This window comes from Eleutherodactylus coqui, chromosome 1 (genome assembly GCF_035609145.1).
Source record: "Eleutherodactylus coqui strain aEleCoq1 chromosome 1, aEleCoq1.hap1, whole genome shotgun sequence".
Taxonomy (NCBI): Eukaryota; Metazoa; Chordata; class Amphibia; order Anura; family Eleutherodactylidae; genus Eleutherodactylus; species Eleutherodactylus coqui.
In genome coordinates, this window is record NC_089837.1 from 9,785,888 (window position 1) to 9,807,597 (window position 21,710).

Consider the following 21,710-nt stretch of genomic DNA (forward strand, 5'->3'; position numbering starts at 1 on the left):
TGTTATCATGCCTAAACCAAGTTTTGACCATGGGAGAAGAAAGGTTTCTTTTTTTTTTTTTTTTTTTTTTTTTTAAAGTGTGGATTTTTTGGTGCCTTGAAATATAAAGGACAGTGGAGTTTGCTGGGCTTTGGGTGGCCTGAAAGAACGAGACAGTGAATTTTTGGGGTACCTTTTTCCTGGGAGCATGAAAAATACAAAACTCTGCGCCTAGCAGAGGATGGTTTCGATCCATCGACCTCTGGGTTATGGGCCCAGCACGCTCCCGCTGCGCCACTCTGCTGCTGCTTAAACCTCTCTTACGAGAAGCCACATTACCGTCTGACTGTTGTCAAGCCACTAACGAAGCAGAAGAGTTGGCTTTAGTCACACTAGGGGTGAGAGTTGCATTTTCACGATTGAGAAGTGGTGTGAATTCTATGGCGTTGGTGGTATAGTGGTGAGCATAGCTGCCTTCCAAGCAGTTGACCCGGGTTCGATTCCCGGCCAACGCATTGTTTCTCTTGTTTTGAAGTATTCTTGTTAACACTCTCTCCAGAGGCCAATGGTTGTGCGGTCAGGCTCAAAAAGAGTGCGCCCAGGAGGTATGCAGCTGCAAAGTCTGTGCGAGAGAGCCTCCGAGTTGAAGCATGCAAGGTTGTCGGACACTCAAAAGCATCCTTCGAGCCGGAATCGAACCAGCGACCTAAGGATTGCTAATTAGCTACTACAGTCCTCCGCTCTACCAGCTGAGCTATCGAAGGTTTAGCCAGATATGCGTGCAGCTGCTTCCTAGGTTTTTGTGTCAGTGCCAACTAAAAAGAAGTTGGCCCTTCATTTGAAGGTAGTGCCAAGTGGAAGTTTTGGAGGATGCGGGCATCGATCCCGCTACCTCTCGCATGCTAAGCGAGCGCTCTACCATTTGAGCTAATCCCCCTCTACTGTTGCTGGTTTCTGGCACTCGGGTCACACCGCAGTCATGTTATCATGCCTAAACCAAGTTTTGACCATGGGAGAAGAAAGGTTTCTTTTTTTTTTTTTTTTTTTTTTTTTTAAAGTGTGGATTTTTTGGTGCCTTGAAATATAAAGGACAGTGGAGTTTGCTGGGCTTTGGGTGGCCTGAAAGAACGAGACAGTGAATTTTTGGGGTACCTTTTTCCTGGGAGCATGAAAAATACAAAACTCTGCGCCTAGCAGAGGATGGTTTCGATCCATCGACCTCTGGGTTATGGGCCCAGCACGCTCCCGCTGCGCCACTCTGCTGCTGCTTAAACCTCTCTTACGAGAAGCCACATTACCGTCTGACTGTTGTCAAGCCACTAACGAAGCAGAAGAGTTGGCTTTAGTCACACTAGGGGTGAGAGTTGCATTTTCACGATTGAGAAGTGGTGTGAATTCTATGGCGTTGGTGGTATAGTGGTGAGCATAGCTGCCTTCCAAGCAGTTGACCCGGGTTCGATTCCCGGCCAACGCATTGTTTCTCTTGTTTTGAAGTATTCTTGTTAACACTCTCTCCAGAGGCCAATGGTTGTGCGGTCAGGCTCAAAAAGAGTGCGCCCAGGAGGTATGCAGCTGCAAAGTCTGTGCGAGAGAGCCTCCGAGTTGAAGCATGCAAGGTTGTCGGACACTCAAAAGCATCCTTCGAGCCGGAATCGAACCAGCGACCTAAGGATTGCTAATTAGCTACTACAGTCCTCCGCTCTACCAGCTGAGCTATCGAAGGTTTAGCCAGATATGCGTGCAGCTGCTTCCTAGGTTTTTGTGTCAGTGCCAACTAAAAAGAAGTTGGCCCTTCATTTGAAGGTAGTGCCAAGTGGAAGTTTTGGAGGATGCGGGCATCGATCCCGCTACCTCTCGCATGCTAAGCGAGCGCTCTACCATTTGAGCTAATCCCCCTCTACTGTTGCTGGTTTCTGGCACTCGGGTCACACCGCAGTCATGTTATCATGCCTAAACCAAGTTTTGACCATGGGAGAAGAAAGGTTTCTTTTTTTTTTTTTTTTTTTTTTTTTTAAAGTGTGGATTTTTTGGTGCCTTGAAATATAAAGGACAGTGGAGTTTGCTGGGCTTTGGGTGGCCTGAAAGAACGAGACAGTGAATTTTTGGGGTACCTTTTTCCTGGGAGCATGAAAAATACAAAACTCTGCGCCTAGCAGAGGATGGTTTCGATCCATCGACCTCTGGGTTATGGGCCCAGCACGCTCCCGCTGCGCCACTCTGCTGCTGCTTAAACCTCTCTTACGAGAAGCCACATTACCGTCTGACTGTTGTCAAGCCACTAACGAAGCAGAAGAGTTGGCTTTAGTCACACTAGGGGTGAGAGTTGCATTTTCACGATTGAGAAGTGGTGTGAATTCTATGGCGTTGGTGGTATAGTGGTGAGCATAGCTGCCTTCCAAGCAGTTGACCCGGGTTCGATTCCCGGCCAACGCATTGTTTCTCTTGTTTTGAAGTATTCTTGTTAACACTCTCTCCAGAGGCCAATGGTTGTGCGGTCAGGCTCAAAAAGAGTGCGCCCAGGAGGTATGCAGCTGCAAAGTCTGTGCGAGAGAGCCTCCGAGTTGAAGCATGCAAGGTTGTCGGACACTCAAAAGCATCCTTCGAGCCGGAATCGAACCAGCGACCTAAGGATTGCTAATTAGCTACTACAGTCCTCCGCTCTACCAGCTGAGCTATCGAAGGTTTAGCCAGATATGCGTGCAGCTGCTTCCTAGGTTTTTGTGTCAGTGCCAACTAAAAAGAAGTTGGCCCTTCATTTGAAGGTAGTGCCAAGTGGAAGTTTTGGAGGATGCGGGCATCGATCCCGCTACCTCTCGCATGCTAAGCGAGCGCTCTACCATTTGAGCTAATCCCCCTCTACTGTTGCTGGTTTCTGGCACTCGGGTCACACCGCAGTCATGTTATCATGCCTAAACCAAGTTTTGACCATGGGAGAAGAAAGGTTTCTTTTTTTTTTTTTTTTTTTTTTTTTTTAAAGTGTGGATTTTTTGGTGCCTTGAAATATAAAGGACAGTGGAGTTTGCTGGGCTTTGGGTGGCCTGAAAGAACGAGACAGTGAATTTTTGGGGTACCTTTTTCCTGGGAGCATGAAAAATACAAAACTCTGCGCCTAGCAGAGGATGGTTTCGATCCATCGACCTCTGGGTTATGGGCCCAGCACGCTCCCGCTGCGCCACTCTGCTGCTGCTTAAACCTCTCTTACGAGAAGCCACATTACCGTCTGACTGTTGTCAAGCCACTAACGAAGCAGAAGAGTTGGCTTTAGTCACACTAGGGGTGAGAGTTGCATTTTCACGATTGAGAAGTGGTGTGAATTCTATGGCGTTGGTGGTATAGTGGTGAGCATAGCTGCCTTCCAAGCAGTTGACCCGGGTTCGATTCCCGGCCAACGCATTGTTTCTCTTGTTTTGAAGTATTCTTGTTAACACTCTCTCCAGAGGCCAATGGTTGTGCGGTCAGGCTCAAAAAGAGTGCGCCCAGGAGGTATGCAGCTGCAAAGTCTGTGCGAGAGAGCCTCCGAGTTGAAGCATGCAAGGTTGTCGGACACTCAAAAGCATCCTTCGAGCCGGAATCGAACCAGCGACCTAAGGATTGCTAATTAGCTACTACAGTCCTCCGCTCTACCAGCTGAGCTATCGAAGGTTTAGCCAGATATGCGTGCAGCTGCTTCCTAGGTTTTTGTGTCAGTGCCAACTAAAAAGAAGTTGGCCCTTCATTTGAAGGTAGTGCCAAGTGGAAGTTTTGGAGGATGCGGGCATCGATCCCGCTACCTCTCGCATGCTAAGCGAGCGCTCTACCATTTGAGCTAATCCCCCTCTACTGTTGCTGGTTTCTGGCACTCGGGTCACACCGCAGTCATGTTATCATGCCTAAACCAAGTTTTGACCATGGGAGAAGAAAGGTTTCTTTTTTTTTTTTTTTTTTTTTTTTTTAAAGTGTGGATTTTTTGGTGCCTTGAAATATAAAGGACAGTGGAGTTTGCTGGGCTTTGGGTGGCCTGAAAGAACGAGACAGTGAATTTTTGGGGTACCTTTTTCCTGGGAGCATGAAAAATACAAAACTCTGCGCCTAGCAGAGGATGGTTTCGATCCATCGACCTCTGGGTTATGGGCCCAGCACGCTCCCGCTGCGCCACTCTGCTGCTGCTTAAACCTCTCTTACGAGAAGCCACATTACCGTCTGACTGTTGTCAAGCCACTAACGAAGCAGAAGAGTTGGCTTTAGTCACACTAGGGGTGAGAGTTGCATTTTCACGATTGAGAAGTGGTGTGAATTCTATGGCGTTGGTGGTATAGTGGTGAGCATAGCTGCCTTCCAAGCAGTTGACCCGGGTTCGATTCCCGGCCAACGCATTGTTTCTCTTGTTTTGAAGTATTCTTGTTAACACTCTCTCCAGAGGCCAATGGTTGTGCGGTCAGGCTCAAAAAGAGTGCGCCCAGGAGGTATGCAGCTGCAAAGTCTGTGCGAGAGAGCCTCCGAGTTGAAGCATGCAAGGTTGTCGGACACTCAAAAGCATCCTTCGAGCCGGAATCGAACCAGCGACCTAAGGATTGCTAATTAGCTACTACAGTCCTCCGCTCTACCAGCTGAGCTATCGAAGGTTTAGCCAGATATGCGTGCAGCTGCTTCCTAGGTTTTTGTGTCAGTGCCAACTAAAAAGAAGTTGGCCCTTCATTTGAAGGTAGTGCCAAGTGGAAGTTTTGGAGGATGCGGGCATCGATCCCGCTACCTCTCGCATGCTAAGCGAGCGCTCTACCATTTGAGCTAATCCCCCTCTACTGTTGCTGGTTTCTGGCACTCGGGTCACACCGCAGTCATGTTATCATGCCTAAACCAAGTTTTGACCATGGGAGAAGAAAGGTTTCTTTTTTTTTTTTTTTTTTTTTTTTTTTAAAGTGTGGATTTTTTGGTGCCTTGAAATATAAAGGACAGTGGAGTTTGCTGGGCTTTGGGTGGCCTGAAAGAACGAGACAGTGAATTTTTGGGGTACCTTTTTCCTGGGAGCATGAAAAATACAAAACTCTGCGCCTAGCAGAGGATGGTTTCGATCCATCGACCTCTGGGTTATGGGCCCAGCACGCTCCCGCTGCGCCACTCTGCTGCTGCTTAAACCTCTCTTACGAGAAGCCACATTACCGTCTGACTGTTGTCAAGCCACTAACGAAGCAGAAGAGTTGGCTTTAGTCACACTAGGGGTGAGAGTTGCATTTTCACGATTGAGAAGTGGTGTGAATTCTATGGCGTTGGTGGTATAGTGGTGAGCATAGCTGCCTTCCAAGCAGTTGACCCGGGTTCGATTCCCGGCCAACGCATTGTTTCTCTTGTTTTGAAGTATTCTTGTTAACACTCTCTCCAGAGGCCAATGGTTGTGCGGTCAGGCTCAAAAAGAGTGCGCCCAGGAGGTATGCAGCTGCAAAGTCTGTGCGAGAGAGCCTCCGAGTTGAAGCATGCAAGGTTGTCGGACACTCAAAAGCATCCTTCGAGCCGGAATCGAACCAGCGACCTAAGGATTGCTAATTAGCTACTACAGTCCTCCGCTCTACCAGCTGAGCTATCGAAGGTTTAGCCAGATATGCGTGCAGCTGCTTCCTAGGTTTTTGTGTCAGTGCCAACTAAAAAGAAGTTGGCCCTTCATTTGAAGGTAGTGCCAAGTGGAAGTTTTGGAGGATGCGGGCATCGATCCCACTACCTCTCGCATGCTAAGCGAGCGCTCTACCATTTGAGCTAATCCCCCTCTACTGTTGCTGGTTTCTGGCACTCGGGTCACACCGCAGTCATGTTATCATGCCTAAACCAAGCTTTGACCATGGGAGAAGAAAGGTTTCTTTTTTTTTTTTTTTTTTTTTTAAGTGTGGATTTTTTGGTGCCTTGAAATATAAAGGACAGTGGAGTTTGCTGGGCTTTGGGTGGCCTGAAAGAACGAGACAGTGAATTTTTGGGGTACCTTTTTCCTGGGAGCATGAAAAATACAAAACTCTGCGCCTAGCAGAGGATGGTTTCGATCCATCGACCTCTGGGTTATGGGCCCAGCACGCTCCCGCTGCGCCACTCTGCTGCTGCTTAAACCTCTCTTACGAGAAGCCACATTACCGTCTGACTGTTGTCAAGCCACTAACGAAGCAGAAGAGTTGGCTTTAGTCACACTAGGGGTGAGAGTTGCATTTTCACGATTGAGAAGTGGTGTGAATTCTATGGCGTTGGTGGTATAGTGGTGAGCATAGCTGCCTTCCAAGCAGTTGACCCGGGTTCGATTCCCGGCCAACGCATTGTTACTCTTGTTTTGAAGTATTCTTGTTAACACTCTCTCCAGAGGCCAATGGTTGTGCGGTCAGGCTCAAAAAGAGTGCGCCCAGGAGGTATGCAGCTGCAAAGTCTGTGCGAGAGAGCCTCCGAGTTGAAGCATGCAAGGTTGTCGGACACTCAAAAGCATCCTTCGAGCCGGAATCGAACCAGCGACCTAAGGATTGCTAATTAGCTACTACAGTCCTCCGCTCTACCAGCTGAGCTATCGAAGGTTTAGCCAGATATGCGTGCAGCTGCTTCCTAGGTTTTTGTGTCAGTGCCAACTAAAAAGAAGTTGGCCCTTCATTTGAAGGTAGTGCCAAGTGGAAGTTTTGGAGGATGCGGGCATCGATCCCGCTACCTCTCGCATGCTAAGCGAGCGCTCTACCATTTGAGCTAATCCCCCTCTACTGTTGCTGGTTTCTGGCACTCGGGTCACACCGCAGTCATGTTATCATGCCTAAACCAAGTTTTGACCATGGGAGAAGAAAGGTTTCTTTTTTTTTTTTTTTTTTTTTTTTTTTAAAGTGTGGATTTTTTGGTGCCTTGAAATATAAAGGACAGTGGAGTTTGCTGGGCTTTGGGTGGCCTGAAAGAACGAGACAGTGAATTTTTGGGGTACCTTTTTCCTGGGAGCATGAAAAATACAAAACTCTGCGCCTAGCAGAGGATGGTTTCGATCCATCGACCTCTGGGTTATGGGCCCAGCACGCTCCCGCTGCGCCACTCTGCTGCTGCTTAAACCTCTCTTACGAGAAGCCACATTACCGTCTGACTGTTGTCAAGCCACTAACGAAGCAGAAGAGTTGGCTTTAGTCACACTAGGGGTGAGAGTTGCATTTTCACGATTGAGAAGTGGTGTGAATTCTATGGCGTTGGTGGTATAGTGGTGAGCATAGCTGCCTTCCAAGCAGTTGACCCGGGTTCGATTCCCGGCCAACGCATTGTTTCTCTTGTTTTGAAGTATTCTTGTTAACACTCTCTCCAGAGGCCAATGGTTGTGCGGTCAGGCTCAAAAAGAGTGCGCCCAGGAGGTATGCAGCTGCAAAGTCTGTGCGAGAGAGCCTCCGAGTTGAAGCATGCAAGGTTGTCGGACACTCAAAAGCATCCTTCGAGCCGGAATCGAACCAGCGACCTAAGGATTGCTAATTAGCTACTACAGTCCTCCGCTCTACCAGCTGAGCTATCGAAGGTTTAGCCAGATATGCGTGCAGCTGCTTCCTAGGTTTTTGTGTCAGTGCCAACTAAAAAGAAGTTGGCCCTTCATTTGAAGGTAGTGCCAAGTGGAAGTTTTGGAGGATGCGGGCATCGATCCCGCTACCTCTCGCATGCTAAGCGAGCGCTCTACCATTTGAGCTAATCCCCCTCTACTGTTGCTGGTTTCTGGCACTCGGGTCACACCGCAGTCATGTTATCATGCCTAAACCAAGTTTTGACCATGGGAGAAGAAAGGTTTCTTTTTTTTTTTTTTTTTTTTTTTTTTTAAAGTGTGGATTTTTTGGTGCCTTGAAATATAAAGGACAGTGGAGTTTGCTGGGCTTTGGGTGGCCTGAAAGAACGAGACAGTGAATTTTTGGGGTACCTTTTTCCTGGGAGCATGAAAAATACAAAACTCTGCGCCTAGCAGAGGATGGTTTCGATCCATCGACCTCTGGGTTATGGGCCCAGCACGCTCCCGCTGCGCCACTCTGCTGCTGCTTAAACCTCTCTTACGAGAAGCCACATTACCGTCTGACTGTTGTCAAGCCACTAACGAAGCAGAAGAGTTGGCTTTAGTCACACTAGGGGTGAGAGTTGCATTTTCACGATTGAGAAGTGGTGTGAATTCTATGGCGTTGGTGGTATAGTGGTGAGCATAGCTGCCTTCCAAGCAGTTGACCCGGGTTCGATTCCCGGCCAACGCATTGTTTCTCTTGTTTTGAAGTATTCTTGTTAACACTCTCTCCAGAGGCCAATGGTTGTGCGGTCAGGCTCAAAAAGAGTGCGCCCAGGAGGTATGCAGCTGCAAAGTCTGTGCGAGAGAGCCTCCGAGTTGAAGCATGCAAGGTTGTCGGACACTCAAAAGCATCCTTCGAGCCGGAATCGAACCAGCGACCTAAGGATTGCTAATTAGCTACTACAGTCCTCCGCTCTACCAGCTGAGCTATCGAAGGTTTAGCCAGATATGCGTGCAGCTGCTTCCTAGGTTTTTGTGTCAGTGCCAACTAAAAAGAAGTTGGCCCTTCATTTGAAGGTAGTGCCAAGTGGAAGTTTTGGAGGATGCGGGCATCGATCCCGCTACCTCTCGCATGCTAAGCGAGCGCTCTACCATTTGAGCTAATCCCCCTCTACTGTTGCTGGTTTCTGGCACTCGGGTCACACCGCAGTCATGTTATCATGCCTAAACCAAGTTTTGACCATGGGAGAAGAAAGGTTTCTTTTTTTTTTTTTTTTTTTTTTTTTTAAAGTGTGGATTTTTTGGTGCCTTGAAATATAAAGGACAGTGGAGTTTGCTGGGCTTTGGGTGGCCTGAAAGAACGAGACAGTGAATTTTTGGGGTACCTTTTTCCTGGGAGCATGAAAAATACAAAACTCTGCGCCTAGCAGAGGATGGTTTCGATCCATCGACCTCTGGGTTATGGGCCCAGCACGCTCCCGCTGCGCCACTCTGCTGCTGCTTAAACCTCTCTTACGAGAAGCCACATTACCGTCTGACTGTTGTCAAGCCACTAACGAAGCAGAAGAGTTGGCTTTAGTCACACTAGGGGTGAGAGTTGCATTTTCACGATTGAGAAGTGGTGTGAATTCTATGGCGTTGGTGGTATAGTGGTGAGCATAGCTGCCTTCCAAGCAGTTGACCCGGGTTCGATTCCCGGCCAACGCATTGTTTCTCTTGTTTTGAAGTATTCTTGTTAACACTCTCTCCAGAGGCCAATGGTTGTGCGGTCAGGCTCAAAAAGAGTGCGCCCAGGAGGTATGCAGCTGCAAAGTCTGTGCGAGAGAGCCTCCGAGTTGAAGCATGCAAGGTTGTCGGACACTCAAAAGCATCCTTCGAGCCGGAATCGAACCAGCGACCTAAGGATTGCTAATTAGCTACTACAGTCCTCCGCTCTACCAGCTGAGCTATCGAAGGTTTAGCCAGATATGCGTGCAGCTGCTTCCTAGGTTTTTGTGTCAGTGCCAACTAAAAAGAAGTTGGCCCTTCATTTGAAGGTAGTGCCAAGTGGAAGTTTTGGAGGATGCGGGCATCGATCCCGCTACCTCTCGCATGCTAAGCGAGCGCTCTACCATTTGAGCTAATCCCCCTCTACTGTTGCTGGTTTCTGGCACTCAGGTCACACCGCAGTCATGTTATCATGCCTAAACCAAGTTTTGACCATGGGAGAAGAAAGGTTTCTTTTTTTTTTTTTTTTTTTTTTTTTTTTTTTAAAGTGTGGATTTTTTGGTGCCTTGAAATATAAAGGACAGTGGAGTTTGCTGGGCTTTGGGTGGCCTGAAAGAACGAGACAGTGAATTTTTGGGGTACCTTTTTCCTGGGAGCATGAAAAATACAAAACTCTGCGCCTAGCAGAGGATGGTTTCGATCCATCGACCTCTGGGTTATGGGCCCAGCACGCTCCCGCTGCGCCACTCTGCTGCTGCTTAAACCTCTCTTACGAGAAGCCACATTACCGTCTGACTGTTGTCAAGCCACTAACGAAGCAGAAGAGTTGGCTTTAGTCACACTAGGGGTGAGAGTTGCATTTTCACGATTGAGAAGTGGTGTGAATTCTATGGCGTTGGTGGTATAGTGGTGAGCATAGCTGCCTTCCAAGCAGTTGACCCGGGTTCGATTCCCGGCCAACGCATTGTTTCTCTTGTTTTGAAGTATTCTTGTTAACACTCTCTCCAGAGGCCAATGGTTGTGCGGTCAGGCTCAAAAAGAGTGCGCCCAGGAGGTATGCAGCTGCAAAGTCTGTGCGAGAGAGCCTCCGAGTTGAAGCATGCAAGGTTGTCGGACACTCAAAAGCATCCTTCGAGCCGGAATCGAACCAGCGACCTAAGGATTGCTAATTAGCTACTACAGTCCTCCGCTCTACCAGCTGAGCTATCGAAGGTTTAGCCAGATATGCGTGCAGCTGCTTCCTAGGTTTTTGTGTCAGTGCCAACTAAAAAGAAGTTGGCCCTTCATTTGAAGGTAGTGCCAAGTGGAAGTTTTGGAGGATGCGGGCATCGATCCCGCTACCTCTCGCATGCTAAGCGAGCGCTCTACCATTTGAGCTAATCCCCCTCTACTGTTGCTGGTTTCTGGCACTCGGGTCACACCGCAGTCATGTTATCATGCCTAAACCAAGTTTTGACCATGGGAGAAGAAAGGTTTCTTTTTTTTTTTTTTTTTTTTTTTTTTTAAAGTGTGGATTTTTTGGTGCCTTGAAATATAAAGGACAGTGGAGTTTGCTGGGCTTTGGGTGGCCTGAAAGAACGAGACAGTGAATTTTTGGGGTACCTTTTTCCTGGGAGCATGAAAAATACAAAACTCTGCGCCTAGCAGAGGATGGTTTCGATCCATCGACCTCTGGGTTATGGGCCCAGCACGCTCCCGCTGCGCCACTCTGCTGCTGCTTAAACCTCTCTTACGAGAAGCCACATTACCGTCTGACTGTTGTCAAGCCACTAACGAAGCAGAAGAGTTGGCTTTAGTCACACTAGGGGTGAGAGTTGCATTTTCACGATTGAGAAGTGGTGTGAATTCTATGGCGTTGGTGGTATAGTGGTGAGCATAGCTGCCTTCCAAGCAGTTGACCCGGGTTCGATTCCCGGCCAACGCATTGTTTCTCTTGTTTTGAAGTATTCTTGTTAACACTCTCTCCAGAGGCCAATGGTTGTGCGGTCAGGCTCAAAAAGAGTGCGCCCAGGAGGTATGCAGCTGCAAAGTCTGTGCGAGAGAGCCTCCGAGTTGAAGCATGCAAGGTTGTCGGACACTCAAAAGCATCCTTCGAGCCGGAATCGAACCAGCGACCTAAGGATTGCTAATTAGCTACTACAGTCCTCCGCTCTACCAGCTGAGCTATCGAAGGTTTAGCCAGATATGCGTGCAGCTGCTTCCTAGGTTTTTGTGTCAGTGCCAACTAAAAAGAAGTTGGCCCTTCATTTGAAGGTAGTGCCAAGTGGAAGTTTTGGAGGATGCGGGCATCGATCCCGCTACCTCTCGCATGCTAAGCGAGCGCTCTACCATTTGAGCTAATCCCCCTCTACTGTTGCTGGTTTCTGGCACTCGGGTCACACCGCAGTCATGTTATCATGCCTAAACCAAGTTTTGACCATGGGAGAAGAAAGGTTTCTTTTTTTTTTTTTTTTTTTTTTTTTTTAAAGTGTGGATTTTTTGGTGCCTTGAAATATAAAGGACAGTGGAGTTTGCTGGGCTTTGGGTGGCCTGAAAGAACGAGACAGTGAATTTTTGGGGTACCTTTTTCCTGGGAGCATGAAAAATACAAAACTCTGCGCCTAGCAGAGGATGGTTTCGATCCATCGACCTCTGGGTTATGGGCCCAGCACGCTCCCGCTGCGCCACTCTGCTGCTGCTTAAACCTCTCTTACGAGAAGCCACATTACCGTCTGACTGTTGTCAAGCCACTAACGAAGCAGAAGAGTTGGCTTTAGTCACACTAGGGGTGAGAGTTGCATTTTCACGATTGAGAAGTGGTGTGAATTCTATGGCGTTGGTGGTATAGTGGTGAGCATAGCTGCCTTCCAAGCAGTTGACCCGGGTTCGATTCCCGGCCAACGCATTGTTTCTCTTGTTTTGAAGTATTCTTGTTAACACTCTCTCCAGAGGCCAATGGTTGTGCGGTCAGGCTCAAAAAGAGTGCGCCCAGGAGGTATGCAGCTGCAAAGTCTGTGCGAGAGAGCCTCCGAGTTGAAGCATGCAAGGTTGTCGGACACTCAAAAGCATCCTTCGAGCCGGAATCGAACCAGCGACCTAAGGATTGCTAATTAGCTACTACAGTCCTCCGCTCTACCAGCTGAGCTATCGAAGGTTTAGCCAGATATGCGTGCAGCTGCTTCCTAGGTTTTTGTGTCAGTGCCAACTAAAAAGAAGTTGGCCCTTCATTTGAAGGTAGTGCCAAGTGGAAGTTTTGGAGGATGCGGGCATCGATCCCGCTACCTCTCGCATGCTAAGCGAGCGCTCTACCATTTGAGCTAATCCCCCTCTACTGTTGCTGGTTTCTGGCACTCGGGTCACACCGCAGTCATGTTATCATGCCTAAACCAAGTTTTGACCATGGGAGAAGAAAGGTTTCTTTTTTTTTTTTTTTTTTTTTTTTTTTAAAGTGTGGATTTTTTGGTGCCTTGAAATATAAAGGACAGTGGAGTTTGCTGGGCTTTGGGTGGCCTGAAAGAACGAGACAGTGAATTTTTGGGGTACCTTTTTCCTGGGAGCATGAAAAATACAAAACTCTGCGCCTAGCAGAGGATGGTTTCGATCCATCGACCTCTGGGTTATGGGCCCAGCACGCTCCCGCTGCGCCACTCTGCTGCTGCTTAAACCTCTCTTACGAGAAGCCACATTACCGTCTGACTGTTGTCAAGCCACTAACGAAGCAGAAGAGTTGGCTTTAGTCACACTAGGGGTGAGAGTTGCATTTTCACGATTGAGAAGTGGTGTGAATTCTATGGCGTTGGTGGTATAGTGGTGAGCATAGCTGCCTTCCAAGCAGTTGACCCGGGTTCGATTCCCGGCCAACGCATTGTTTCTCTTGTTTTGAAGTATTCTTGTTAACACTCTCTCCAGAGGCCAATGGTTGTGCGGTCAGGCTCAAAAAGAGTGCGCCCAGGAGGTATGCAGCTGCAAAGTCTGTGCGAGAGAGCCTCCGAGTTGAAGCATGCAAGGTTGTCGGACACTCAAAAGCATCCTTCGAGCCGGAATCGAACCAGCGACCTAAGGATTGCTAATTAGCTACTACAGTCCTCCGCTCTACCAGCTGAGCTATCGAAGGTTTAGCCAGATATGCGTGCAGCTGCTTCCTAGGTTTTTGTGTCAGTGCCAACTAAAAAGAAGTTGGCCCTTCATTTGAAGGTAGTGCCAAGTGGAAGTTTTGGAGGATGCGGGCATCGATCCCGCTACTTCTCGCATGCTAAGCGAGCGCTCTACCATTTGAGCTAATCCCCCTCTACTGTTGCTGGTTTCTGGCACTCGGGTCACACCGCAGTCATGTTATCATGCCTAAACCAAGTTTTGACCATGGGAGAAGAAAGGTTTCTTTTTTTTTTTTTTTTTTTTTTTTTTTAAAGTGTGGATTTTTTGGTGCCTTGAAATATAAAGGACAGTGGAGTTTGCTGGGCTTTGGGTGGCCTGAAAGAACGAGACAGTGAATTTTTGGGGTACCTTTTTCCTGGGAGCATGAAAAATACAAAACTCTGCGCCTAGCAGAGGATGGTTTCGATCCATCGACCTCTGGGTTATGGGCCCAGCACGCTCCCGCTGCGCCACTCTGCTGCTGCTTAAACCTCTCTTACGAGAAGCCACATTACCGTCTGACTGTTGTCAAGCCACTAACGAAGCAGAAGAGTTGGCTTTAGTCACACTAGGGGTGAGAGTTGCATTTTCACGATTGAGAAGTGGTGTGAATTCTATGGCGTTGGTGGTATAGTGGTGAGCATAGCTGCCTTCCAAGCAGTTGACCCGGGTTCGATTCCCGGCCAACGCATTGTTTCTCTTGTTTTGAAGTATTCTTGTTAACACTCTCTCCAGAGGCCAATGGTTGTGCGGTCAGGCTCAAAAAGAGTGCGCCCAGGAGGTATGCAGCTGCAAAGTCTGTGCGAGAGAGCCTCCGAGTTGAAGCATGCAAGGTTGTCGGACACTCAAAAGCATCCTTCGAGCCGGAATCGAACCAGCGACCTAAGGATTGCTAATTAGCTACTACAGTCCTCCGCTCTACCAGCTGAGCTATCGAAGGTTTAGCCAGATATGCGTGCAGCTGCTTCCTAGGTTTTTGTGTCAGTGCCAACTAAAAAGAAGTTGGCCCTTCATTTGAAGGTAGTGCCAAGTGGAAGTTTTGGAGGATGCGGGCATCGATCCCGCTACCTCTCGCATGCTAAGCGAGCGCTCTACCATTTGAGCTAATCCCCCTCTACTGTTGCTGGTTTCTGGCACTCGGGTCACACCGCAGTCATGTTATCATGCCTAAACCAAGTTTTGACCATGGGAGAAGAAAGGTTTCTTTTTTTTTTTTTTTTTTTTTTTTTTTAAAGTGTGGATTTTTTGGTGCCTTGAAATATAAAGGACAGTGGAGTTTGCTGGGCTTTGGGTGGCCTGAAAGAACGAGACAGTGAATTTTTGGGGTACCTTTTTCCTGGGAGCATGAAAAATACAAAACTCTGCGCCTAGCAGAGGATGGTTTCGATCCATCGACCTCTGGGTTATGGGCCCAGCACGCTCCCGCTGCGCCACTCTGCTGCTGCTTAAACCTCTCTTACGAGAAGCCACATTACCGTCTGACTGTTGTCAAGCCACTAACGAAGCAGAAGAGTTGGCTTTAGTCACACTAGGGGTGAGAGTTGCATTTTCACGATTGAGAAGTGGTGTGAATTCTATGGCGTTGGTGGTATAGTGGTGAGCATAGCTGCCTTCCAAGCAGTTGACCCGGGTTCGATTCCCGGCCAACGCATTGTTTCTCTTGTTTTGAAGTATTCTTGTTAACACTCTCTCCAGAGGCCAATGGTTGTGCGGTCAGGCTCAAAAAGAGTGCGCCCAGGAGGTATGCAGCTGCAAAGTCTGTGCGAGAGAGCCTCCGAGTTGAAGCATGCAAGGTTGTCGGACACTCAAAAGCATCCTTCGAGCCGGAATCGAACCAGCGACCTAAGGATTGCTAATTAGCTACTACAGTCCTCCGCTCTACCAGCTGAGCTATCGAAGGTTTAGCCAGATATGCGTGCAGCTGCTTCCTAGGTTTTTGTGTCAGTGCCAACTAAAAAGAAGTTGGCCCTTCATTTGAAGGTAGTGCCAAGTGGAAGTTTTGGAGGATGCGGGCATCGATCCCGCTACCTCTCGCATGCTAAGCGAGCGCTCTACCATTTGAGCTAATCCCCCTCTACTGTTGCTGGTTTCTGGCACTCAGGTCACACCGCAGTCATGTTATCATGCCTAAACCAAGTTTTGACCATGGGAGAAGAAAGGTTTCTTTTTTTTTTTTTTTTTTTTTTTTTTTTTTTAAAGTGTGGATTTTTTGGTGCCTTGAAATATAAAGGACAGTGGAGTTTGCTGGGCTTTGGGTGGCCTGAAAGAACGAGACAGTGAATTTTTGGGGTACCTTTTTCCTGGGAGCATGAAAAATACAAAACTCTGCGCCTAGCAGAGGATGGTTTCGATCCATCGACCTCTGGGTTATGGGCCCAGCACGCTCCCGCTGCGCCACTCTGCTGCTGCTTAAACCTCTCTTACGAGAAGCCACATTACCGTCTGACTGTTGTCAAGCCACTAACGAAGCAGAAGAGTTGGCTTTAGTCACACTAGGGGTGAGAGTTGCATTTTCACGATTGAGAAGTGGTGTGAATTCTATGGCGTTGGTGGTATAGTGGTGAGCATAGCTGCCTTCCAAGCAGTTGACCCGGGTTCGATTCCCGGCCAACGCATTGTTTCTCTTGTTTTGAAGTATTCTTGTTAACACTCTCTCCAGAGGCCAATGGTTGTGCGGTCAGGCTCAAAAAGAGTGCGCCCAGGAGGTATGCAGCTGCAAAGTCTGTGCGAGAGAGCCTCCGAGTTGAAGCATGCAAGGTTGTCGGACACTCAAAAGCATCCTTCGAGCCGGAATCGAACCAGCGACCTAAGGATTGCTAATTAGCTACTACAGTCCTCCGCTCTACCAGCTGAGCTATCGAAGGTTTAGCCAGATATGCGTGCAGCTGCTTCCTAGGTTTTTGTGTCAGTGCCAACTAAAAAGAAGTTGGCCCTTCATTTGAAGGTAGTGCCAAGTGGAAGTTTTGGAGGATGCGGGCATCGATCCCGCTACCTCTCGCATGCTAAGCGAGCGCTCTACCATTTGAGCTAATCCCCCTCTACTGTTGCTGGTTTCTGGCACTCGGGTCACACCGCAGTCATGTTATCATGCCTAAACCAAGTTTTGACCATGGGAGAAGAAAGGTTTCTTTTTTTTTTTTTTTTTTTTTTTTTTTAAAGTGTGGATTTTTTGGTGCCTTGAAATATAAAGGACAGTGGAGTTTGCTGGGCTTTGGGTGGCCTGAAAGAACGAGACAGTGAATTTTTGGGGTACCTTTTTCCTGGGAGCATGAAAAATACAAAACTCTGCGCCTAGCAGAGGATGGTTTCGATCCATCGACCTCTGGGTTATGGGCCCAGCACGCTCCCGCTGCGCCACTCTGCTGCTGCTTAAACCTCTCTTACGAGAAGCCACATTACCGTCTGACTGTTGTCAAGCCACTAACGAAGCAGAAGAGTTGGCTTTAGTCACACTAGGGGTGAGAGTTGCATTTTCACGATTGAGAAGTGGTGTGAATTCTATGGCGTTGGTGGTATAGTGGTGAGCATAGCTGCCTTCCAAGCAGTTGACCCGGGTTCGATTCCCGGCCAACGCATTGTTTCTCTTGTTTTGAAGTATTCTTGTTAACACTCTCTCCAGAGGCCAATGGTTGTGCGGTCAGGCTCAAAAAGAGTGCGCCCAGGAGGTATGCAGCTGCAAAGTCTGTGCGAGAGAGCCTCCGAGTTGAAGCATGCAAGGTTGTCGGACACTCAAAAGCATCCTTCGAGCCGGAATCGAACCAGCGACCTAAGGATTGCTAATTAGCTACTACAGTCCTCCGCTCTACCAGCTGAGCTATCGAAGGTTTAGCCAGATATGCGTGCAGCTGCTTCCTAGGTTTTTGTGTCAGTGCCAACTAAAAAGAAGTTGGCCCTTCATTTGAAGGTAGTGCCAAGTGGAAGTTTTGGAGGATGCGGGCATCGATCCCGCTACCTCTCGCATGCTAAGCGAGCGCTCTACCATTTGAGCTAATCCCCCTCTACTGTTGCTGGTTTCTGGCACTCGGGTCACACCGCAGTCATGTTATCATGCCTAAACCAAGTTTTGACCATGGGAGAAGAAAGGTTTCTTTTTTTTTTTTTTTTTTTTTTTTTTTAAAGTGTGGATTTTTTGGTGCCTTGAAATATAAAGGACAGTGGAGTTTGCTGGGCTTTGGGTGGCCTGAAAGAACGAGACAGTGAATTTTTGGGGTACCTTTTTCCTGGGAGCATGAAAAATACAAAACTCTGCGCCTAGCAGAGGATGGTTTCGATCCATCGACCTCTGGGTTATGGGCCCAGCACGCTCCCGCTGCGCCACTCTGCTGCTGCTTAAACCTCTCTTACGAGAAGCCACATTACCGTCTGACTGTTGTCAAGCCACTAACGAAGCAGAAGAGTTGGCTTTAGTCACACTAGGGGTGAGAGTTGCATTTTCACGATTGAGAAGTGGTGTGAATTCTATGGCGTTGGTGGTATAGTGGTGAGCATAGCTGCCTTCCAAGCAGTTGACCCGGGTTCGATTCCCGGCCAACGCATTGTTTCTCTTGTTTTGAAGTATTCTTGTTAACACTCTCTCCAGAGGCCAATGGTTGTGCGGTCAGGCTCAAAAAGAGTGCGCCCAGGAGGTATGCAGCTGCAAAGTCTGTGCGAGAGAGCCTCCGAGTTGAAGCATGCAAGGTTGTCGGACACTCAAAAGCATCCTTCGAGCCGGAATCGAACCAGCGACCTAAGGATTGCTAATTAGCTACTACAGTCCTCCGCTCTACCAGCTGAGCTATCGAAGGTTTAGCCAGATATGCGTGCAGCTGCTTCCTAGGTTTTTGTGTCAGTGCCAACTAAAAAGAAGTTGGCCCTTCATTTGAAGGTAGTGCCAAGTGGAAGTTTTGGAGGATGCGGGCATCGATCCCGCTACCTCTCGCATGCTAAGCGAGCGCTCTACCATTTGAGCTAATCCCCCTCTACTGTTGCTGGTTTCTGGCACTCGGGTCACACCGCAGTCATGTTATCATGCCTAAACCAAGTTTTGACCATGGGAGAAGAAAGGTTTCTTTTTTTTTTTTTTTTTTTTTTTTTTTAAAGTGTGGATTTTTTGGTGCCTTGAAATATAAAGGACAGTGGAGTTTGCTGGGCTTTGGGTGGCCTGAAAGAACGAGACAGTGAATTTTTGGGGTACCTTTTTCCTGGGAGCATGAAAAATACAAAACTCTGCGCCTAGCAGAGGATGGTTTCGATCCATCGACCTCTGGGTTATGGGCCCAGCACGCTCCCGCTGCGCCACTCTGCTGCTGCTTAAACCTCTCTTACGAGAAGCCACATTACCGTCTGACTGTTGTCAAGCCACTAACGAAGCAGAAGAGTTGGCTTTAGTCACACTAGGGGTGAGAGTTGCATTTTCACGATTGAGAAGTGGTGTGAATTCTATGGCGTTGGTGGTATAGTGGTGAGCATAGCTGCCTTCCAAGCAGTTGACCCGGGTTCGATTCCCGGCCAACGCATTGTTTCTCTTGTTTTGAAGTATTCTTGTTAACACTCTCTCCAGAGGCCAATGGTTGTGCGGTCAGGCTCAAAAAGAGTGCGCCCAGGAGGTATGCAGCTGCAAAGTCTGTGCGAGAGAGCCTCCGAGTTGAAGCATGCAAGGTTGTCGGACACTCAAAAGCATCCTTCGAGCCGGAATCGAACCAGCGACCTAAGGATTGCTAATTAGCTACTACAGTCCTCCGCTCTACCAGCTGAGCTATCGAAGGTTTAGCCAGATATGCGTGCAGCTGCTTCCTAGGTTTTTGTGTCAGTGCCAACTAAAAAGAAGTTGGCCCTTCATTTGAAGGTAGTGCCAAGTGGAAGTTTTGGAGGATGCGGGCATCGATCCCGCTACTTCTCGCATGCTAAGCGAGCGCTCTACCATTTGAGCTAATCCCCCTCTACTGTTGCTGGTTTCTGGCACTCGGGTCACACCGCAGTCATGTTATCATGCCTAAACCAAGTTTTGACCATGGGAGAAGAAAGGTTTCTTTTTTTTTTTTTTTTTTTTTTTTTTTAAAGTGTGGATTTTTTGGTGCCTTGAAATATAAAGGACAGTGGAGTTTGCTGGGCTTTGGGTGGCCTGAAAGAACGAGACAGTGAATTTTTGGGGTACCTTTTTCCTGGGAGCATGAAAAATACAAAACTCTGCGCCTAGCAGAGGATGGTTTCGATCCATCGACCTCTGGGTTATGGGCCCAGCACGCTCCCGCTGCGCCACTCTGCTGCTGCTTAAACCTCTCTTACGAGAAGCCACATTACCGTCTGACTGTTGTCAAGCCACTAACGAAGCAGAAGAGTTGGCTTTAGTCACACTAGGGGTGAGAGTTGCATTTTCACGATTGAGAAGTGGTGTGAATTCTATGGCGTTGGTGGTATAGTGGTGAGCATAGCTGCCTTCCAAGCAGTTGACCCGGGTTCGATTCCCGGCCAACGCATTGTTTCTCTTGTTTTGAAGTATTCTTGTTAACACTCTCTCCAGAGGCCAATGGTTGTGCGGTCAGGCTCAAAAAGAGTGCGCCCAGGAGGTATGCAGCTGCAAAGTCTGTGCGAGAGAGCCTCCGAGTTGAAGCATGCAAGGTTGTCGGACACTCAAAAGCATCCTTCGAGCCGGAATCGAACCAGCGACCTAAGGATTGCTAATTAGCTACTACAGTCCTCCGCTCTACCAGCTGAGCTATCGAAGGTTTAGCCAGATATGCGTGCAGCTGCTTCCTAGGTTTTTGTGTCAGTGCCAACTAAAAAGAAGTTGGCCCTTCATTTGAAGGTAGTGCCAAGTGGAAGTTTTGGAGGATGCGGGCATCGATCCCGCTACCTCTCGCATGCTAAGCGAGCGCTCTACCATTTGAGCTAATCCCCCTCTACTGTTGCTGGTTTCTGGCACTCGGGTCACACCGCAGTCATGTTATCATGCCTAAACCAAGTTTTGACCATGGGAGAAGAAAGGTTTCTTTTTTTTTTTTTTTTTTTTTTTTTTTAAAGTGTGGATTTTTTGGTGCCTTGAAATATAAAGGACAGTGGAGTTTGCTGGGCTTTGGGTGGCCTGAAAGAACGAGACAGTGAATTTTTGGGGTACCTTTTTCCTGGGAGCATGAAAAATACAAAACTCTGCGCCTAGCAGAGGATGGTTTCGATCCATCGACCTCTGGGTTATGGGCCCAGCACGCTCCCGCTGCGCCACTCTGCTGCTGCTTAAACCTCTCTTACGAGAAGCCACATTACCGTCTGACTGTTGTCAAGCCACTAACGAAGCAGAAGAGTTGGCTTTAGTCACACTAGGGGTGAGAGTTGCATTTTCACGATTGAGAAGTGGTGTGAATTCTATGGCGTTGGTGGTATAGTGGTGAGCATAGCTGCCTTCCAAGCAGTTGACCCGGGTTCGATTCCCGGCCAACGCATTGTTTCTCTTGTTTTGAAGTATTCTTGTTAACACTCTCTCCAGAGGCCAATGGTTGTGCGGTCAGGCTCAAAAAGAGTGCGCCCAGGAGGTATGCAGCTGCAAAGTCTGTGCGAGAGAGCCTCCGAGTTGAAGCATGCAAGGTTGTCGGACACTCAAAAGCATCCTCCGAGCCGGAATCGAACCAGCGACCTAAGGATTGCTAATTAGCTACTACAGTCCTCCGCTCTACCAGCTGAGCTATCGAAGGTTTAGCCAGATATGCGTGCAGCTGCTTCCTAGGTTTTTGTGTCAGTGCCAACTAAAAAGAAGTTGGCCCTTCATTTGAAGGTAGTGCCAAGTGGAAGTTTTGGAGGATGCGGGCATCGATCCCGCTACCTCTCGCATGCTAAGCGAGCGCTCTACCATTTGAGCTAATCCCCCTCTACTGTTGCTGGTTTCTGGCACTCGGGTCACACCGCAGTCATGTTATCATGCCTAAACCAAGTTTTGACCATGGGAGAAGAAAGGTTTCTTTTTTTTTTTTTTTTTTTTTTTTTTAAAGTGTGGATTTTTTGGTGCCTTGAAATATAAAGGACAGTGGAGTTTGCTGGGCTTTGGGTGGCCTGAAAGAACGAGACAGTGAATTTTTGGGGTACCTTTTTCCTGGGAGCATGAAAAATACAAAACTCTGCGCCTAGCAGAGGATGGTTTCGATCCATCGACCTCTGGGTTATGGGCCCAGCACGCTCCCGCTGCGCCACTCTGCTGCTGCTTAAACCTCTCTTACGAGAAGCCACATTACCGTCTGACTGTTGTCAAGCCACTAACGAAGCAGAAGAGTTGGCTTTAGTCACACTAGGGGTGAGAGTTGCATTTTCACGATTGAGAAGTGGTGTGAATTCTATGGCGTTGGTGGTATAGTGGTGAGCATAGCTGCCTTCCAAGCAGTTGACCCGGGTTCGATTCCCGGCCAACGCATTGTTTCTCTTGTTTTGAAGTATTCTTGTTAACACTCTCTCCAGAGGCCAATAGTTGTGCGGTCAGGCTCAAAAAGAGTGCGCCCAGGAGGTATGCAGC

General features: G+C 48.3%; 40 non-coding genes across 40 annotated transcripts; all 40 read right to left on the reverse strand.

Annotated features, from left to right (window-relative positions):
* Positions 1 to 657: 657 nt before the first annotated feature.
* On the reverse strand, positions 658 to 743 carry TRNAY-GUA (transfer RNA tyrosine (anticodon GUA)). Its single transcript is given in 2 exon segments — positions 658 to 693; positions 707 to 743. It is a non-coding gene; the product is annotated as a tRNA-Tyr (tRNA).
* A 100-nt stretch (positions 744 to 843) lies between these two features.
* On the reverse strand, positions 844 to 916 carry TRNAA-AGC (transfer RNA alanine (anticodon AGC)). The gene has a single exon. It is a non-coding gene; the product is annotated as a tRNA-Ala (tRNA).
* A 700-nt stretch (positions 917 to 1,616) lies between these two features.
* Positions 1,617 to 1,702, reverse strand: TRNAY-GUA (transfer RNA tyrosine (anticodon GUA)). Its single transcript is given in 2 exon segments — positions 1,617 to 1,652; positions 1,666 to 1,702. It is a non-coding gene; the product is annotated as a tRNA-Tyr (tRNA).
* A 100-nt stretch (positions 1,703 to 1,802) lies between these two features.
* TRNAA-AGC (transfer RNA alanine (anticodon AGC)) lies at positions 1,803 to 1,875 on the reverse strand. Its single transcript has one exon. It is a non-coding gene; the product is annotated as a tRNA-Ala (tRNA).
* A 700-nt stretch (positions 1,876 to 2,575) lies between these two features.
* On the reverse strand, positions 2,576 to 2,661 carry TRNAY-GUA (transfer RNA tyrosine (anticodon GUA)). The gene is given in 2 exon segments: positions 2,576 to 2,611; positions 2,625 to 2,661. It is a non-coding gene; the product is annotated as a tRNA-Tyr (tRNA).
* Positions 2,662 to 2,761: 100 nt separating this feature from the next.
* TRNAA-AGC (transfer RNA alanine (anticodon AGC)) lies at positions 2,762 to 2,834 on the reverse strand. Its single transcript has one exon. It is a non-coding gene; the product is annotated as a tRNA-Ala (tRNA).
* Positions 2,835 to 3,535: 701 nt separating this feature from the next.
* On the reverse strand, positions 3,536 to 3,621 carry TRNAY-GUA (transfer RNA tyrosine (anticodon GUA)). The gene is given in 2 exon segments: positions 3,536 to 3,571; positions 3,585 to 3,621. It is a non-coding gene; the product is annotated as a tRNA-Tyr (tRNA).
* Positions 3,622 to 3,721: 100 nt separating this feature from the next.
* On the reverse strand, positions 3,722 to 3,794 carry TRNAA-AGC (transfer RNA alanine (anticodon AGC)). The gene has a single exon. It is a non-coding gene; the product is annotated as a tRNA-Ala (tRNA).
* A 700-nt stretch (positions 3,795 to 4,494) lies between these two features.
* Positions 4,495 to 4,580, reverse strand: TRNAY-GUA (transfer RNA tyrosine (anticodon GUA)). Its single transcript is given in 2 exon segments — positions 4,495 to 4,530; positions 4,544 to 4,580. It is a non-coding gene; the product is annotated as a tRNA-Tyr (tRNA).
* A 100-nt stretch (positions 4,581 to 4,680) lies between these two features.
* TRNAA-AGC (transfer RNA alanine (anticodon AGC)) lies at positions 4,681 to 4,753 on the reverse strand. The gene has a single exon. It is a non-coding gene; the product is annotated as a tRNA-Ala (tRNA).
* A 701-nt stretch (positions 4,754 to 5,454) lies between these two features.
* On the reverse strand, positions 5,455 to 5,540 carry TRNAY-GUA (transfer RNA tyrosine (anticodon GUA)). Its single transcript is given in 2 exon segments — positions 5,455 to 5,490; positions 5,504 to 5,540. It is a non-coding gene; the product is annotated as a tRNA-Tyr (tRNA).
* An 868-nt stretch (positions 5,541 to 6,408) lies between these two features.
* On the reverse strand, positions 6,409 to 6,494 carry TRNAY-GUA (transfer RNA tyrosine (anticodon GUA)). Its single transcript is given in 2 exon segments — positions 6,409 to 6,444; positions 6,458 to 6,494. It is a non-coding gene; the product is annotated as a tRNA-Tyr (tRNA).
* A 100-nt stretch (positions 6,495 to 6,594) lies between these two features.
* TRNAA-AGC (transfer RNA alanine (anticodon AGC)) lies at positions 6,595 to 6,667 on the reverse strand. Its single transcript has one exon. It is a non-coding gene; the product is annotated as a tRNA-Ala (tRNA).
* Positions 6,668 to 7,368: 701 nt separating this feature from the next.
* Positions 7,369 to 7,454, reverse strand: TRNAY-GUA (transfer RNA tyrosine (anticodon GUA)). Its single transcript is given in 2 exon segments — positions 7,369 to 7,404; positions 7,418 to 7,454. It is a non-coding gene; the product is annotated as a tRNA-Tyr (tRNA).
* A 100-nt stretch (positions 7,455 to 7,554) lies between these two features.
* On the reverse strand, positions 7,555 to 7,627 carry TRNAA-AGC (transfer RNA alanine (anticodon AGC)). Its single transcript has one exon. It is a non-coding gene; the product is annotated as a tRNA-Ala (tRNA).
* A 701-nt stretch (positions 7,628 to 8,328) lies between these two features.
* Positions 8,329 to 8,414, reverse strand: TRNAY-GUA (transfer RNA tyrosine (anticodon GUA)). The gene is given in 2 exon segments: positions 8,329 to 8,364; positions 8,378 to 8,414. It is a non-coding gene; the product is annotated as a tRNA-Tyr (tRNA).
* Positions 8,415 to 8,514: 100 nt separating this feature from the next.
* On the reverse strand, positions 8,515 to 8,587 carry TRNAA-AGC (transfer RNA alanine (anticodon AGC)). The gene has a single exon. It is a non-coding gene; the product is annotated as a tRNA-Ala (tRNA).
* A 700-nt stretch (positions 8,588 to 9,287) lies between these two features.
* On the reverse strand, positions 9,288 to 9,373 carry TRNAY-GUA (transfer RNA tyrosine (anticodon GUA)). Its single transcript is given in 2 exon segments — positions 9,288 to 9,323; positions 9,337 to 9,373. It is a non-coding gene; the product is annotated as a tRNA-Tyr (tRNA).
* Positions 9,374 to 9,473: 100 nt separating this feature from the next.
* Positions 9,474 to 9,546, reverse strand: TRNAA-AGC (transfer RNA alanine (anticodon AGC)). The gene has a single exon. It is a non-coding gene; the product is annotated as a tRNA-Ala (tRNA).
* Positions 9,547 to 10,251: 705 nt separating this feature from the next.
* On the reverse strand, positions 10,252 to 10,337 carry TRNAY-GUA (transfer RNA tyrosine (anticodon GUA)). Its single transcript is given in 2 exon segments — positions 10,252 to 10,287; positions 10,301 to 10,337. It is a non-coding gene; the product is annotated as a tRNA-Tyr (tRNA).
* Positions 10,338 to 10,437: 100 nt separating this feature from the next.
* On the reverse strand, positions 10,438 to 10,510 carry TRNAA-AGC (transfer RNA alanine (anticodon AGC)). Its single transcript has one exon. It is a non-coding gene; the product is annotated as a tRNA-Ala (tRNA).
* A 701-nt stretch (positions 10,511 to 11,211) lies between these two features.
* On the reverse strand, positions 11,212 to 11,297 carry TRNAY-GUA (transfer RNA tyrosine (anticodon GUA)). Its single transcript is given in 2 exon segments — positions 11,212 to 11,247; positions 11,261 to 11,297. It is a non-coding gene; the product is annotated as a tRNA-Tyr (tRNA).
* Positions 11,298 to 11,397: 100 nt separating this feature from the next.
* On the reverse strand, positions 11,398 to 11,470 carry TRNAA-AGC (transfer RNA alanine (anticodon AGC)). The gene has a single exon. It is a non-coding gene; the product is annotated as a tRNA-Ala (tRNA).
* A 701-nt stretch (positions 11,471 to 12,171) lies between these two features.
* Positions 12,172 to 12,257, reverse strand: TRNAY-GUA (transfer RNA tyrosine (anticodon GUA)). The gene is given in 2 exon segments: positions 12,172 to 12,207; positions 12,221 to 12,257. It is a non-coding gene; the product is annotated as a tRNA-Tyr (tRNA).
* Positions 12,258 to 12,357: 100 nt separating this feature from the next.
* TRNAA-AGC (transfer RNA alanine (anticodon AGC)) lies at positions 12,358 to 12,430 on the reverse strand. Its single transcript has one exon. It is a non-coding gene; the product is annotated as a tRNA-Ala (tRNA).
* A 701-nt stretch (positions 12,431 to 13,131) lies between these two features.
* On the reverse strand, positions 13,132 to 13,217 carry TRNAY-GUA (transfer RNA tyrosine (anticodon GUA)). The gene is given in 2 exon segments: positions 13,132 to 13,167; positions 13,181 to 13,217. It is a non-coding gene; the product is annotated as a tRNA-Tyr (tRNA).
* Positions 13,218 to 14,091: 874 nt separating this feature from the next.
* On the reverse strand, positions 14,092 to 14,177 carry TRNAY-GUA (transfer RNA tyrosine (anticodon GUA)). The gene is given in 2 exon segments: positions 14,092 to 14,127; positions 14,141 to 14,177. It is a non-coding gene; the product is annotated as a tRNA-Tyr (tRNA).
* A 100-nt stretch (positions 14,178 to 14,277) lies between these two features.
* TRNAA-AGC (transfer RNA alanine (anticodon AGC)) lies at positions 14,278 to 14,350 on the reverse strand. The gene has a single exon. It is a non-coding gene; the product is annotated as a tRNA-Ala (tRNA).
* Positions 14,351 to 15,051: 701 nt separating this feature from the next.
* On the reverse strand, positions 15,052 to 15,137 carry TRNAY-GUA (transfer RNA tyrosine (anticodon GUA)). Its single transcript is given in 2 exon segments — positions 15,052 to 15,087; positions 15,101 to 15,137. It is a non-coding gene; the product is annotated as a tRNA-Tyr (tRNA).
* A 100-nt stretch (positions 15,138 to 15,237) lies between these two features.
* TRNAA-AGC (transfer RNA alanine (anticodon AGC)) lies at positions 15,238 to 15,310 on the reverse strand. The gene has a single exon. It is a non-coding gene; the product is annotated as a tRNA-Ala (tRNA).
* A 705-nt stretch (positions 15,311 to 16,015) lies between these two features.
* On the reverse strand, positions 16,016 to 16,101 carry TRNAY-GUA (transfer RNA tyrosine (anticodon GUA)). The gene is given in 2 exon segments: positions 16,016 to 16,051; positions 16,065 to 16,101. It is a non-coding gene; the product is annotated as a tRNA-Tyr (tRNA).
* Positions 16,102 to 16,201: 100 nt separating this feature from the next.
* TRNAA-AGC (transfer RNA alanine (anticodon AGC)) lies at positions 16,202 to 16,274 on the reverse strand. The gene has a single exon. It is a non-coding gene; the product is annotated as a tRNA-Ala (tRNA).
* Positions 16,275 to 16,975: 701 nt separating this feature from the next.
* On the reverse strand, positions 16,976 to 17,061 carry TRNAY-GUA (transfer RNA tyrosine (anticodon GUA)). Its single transcript is given in 2 exon segments — positions 16,976 to 17,011; positions 17,025 to 17,061. It is a non-coding gene; the product is annotated as a tRNA-Tyr (tRNA).
* Positions 17,062 to 17,161: 100 nt separating this feature from the next.
* TRNAA-AGC (transfer RNA alanine (anticodon AGC)) lies at positions 17,162 to 17,234 on the reverse strand. The gene has a single exon. It is a non-coding gene; the product is annotated as a tRNA-Ala (tRNA).
* Positions 17,235 to 17,935: 701 nt separating this feature from the next.
* TRNAY-GUA (transfer RNA tyrosine (anticodon GUA)) lies at positions 17,936 to 18,021 on the reverse strand. The gene is given in 2 exon segments: positions 17,936 to 17,971; positions 17,985 to 18,021. It is a non-coding gene; the product is annotated as a tRNA-Tyr (tRNA).
* A 100-nt stretch (positions 18,022 to 18,121) lies between these two features.
* TRNAA-AGC (transfer RNA alanine (anticodon AGC)) lies at positions 18,122 to 18,194 on the reverse strand. Its single transcript has one exon. It is a non-coding gene; the product is annotated as a tRNA-Ala (tRNA).
* A 701-nt stretch (positions 18,195 to 18,895) lies between these two features.
* On the reverse strand, positions 18,896 to 18,981 carry TRNAY-GUA (transfer RNA tyrosine (anticodon GUA)). The gene is given in 2 exon segments: positions 18,896 to 18,931; positions 18,945 to 18,981. It is a non-coding gene; the product is annotated as a tRNA-Tyr (tRNA).
* Positions 18,982 to 19,855: 874 nt separating this feature from the next.
* On the reverse strand, positions 19,856 to 19,941 carry TRNAY-GUA (transfer RNA tyrosine (anticodon GUA)). Its single transcript is given in 2 exon segments — positions 19,856 to 19,891; positions 19,905 to 19,941. It is a non-coding gene; the product is annotated as a tRNA-Tyr (tRNA).
* Positions 19,942 to 20,041: 100 nt separating this feature from the next.
* TRNAA-AGC (transfer RNA alanine (anticodon AGC)) lies at positions 20,042 to 20,114 on the reverse strand. The gene has a single exon. It is a non-coding gene; the product is annotated as a tRNA-Ala (tRNA).
* An 887-nt stretch (positions 20,115 to 21,001) lies between these two features.
* TRNAA-AGC (transfer RNA alanine (anticodon AGC)) lies at positions 21,002 to 21,074 on the reverse strand. Its single transcript has one exon. It is a non-coding gene; the product is annotated as a tRNA-Ala (tRNA).
* Positions 21,075 to 21,710: the final 636 nt, after the last annotated feature.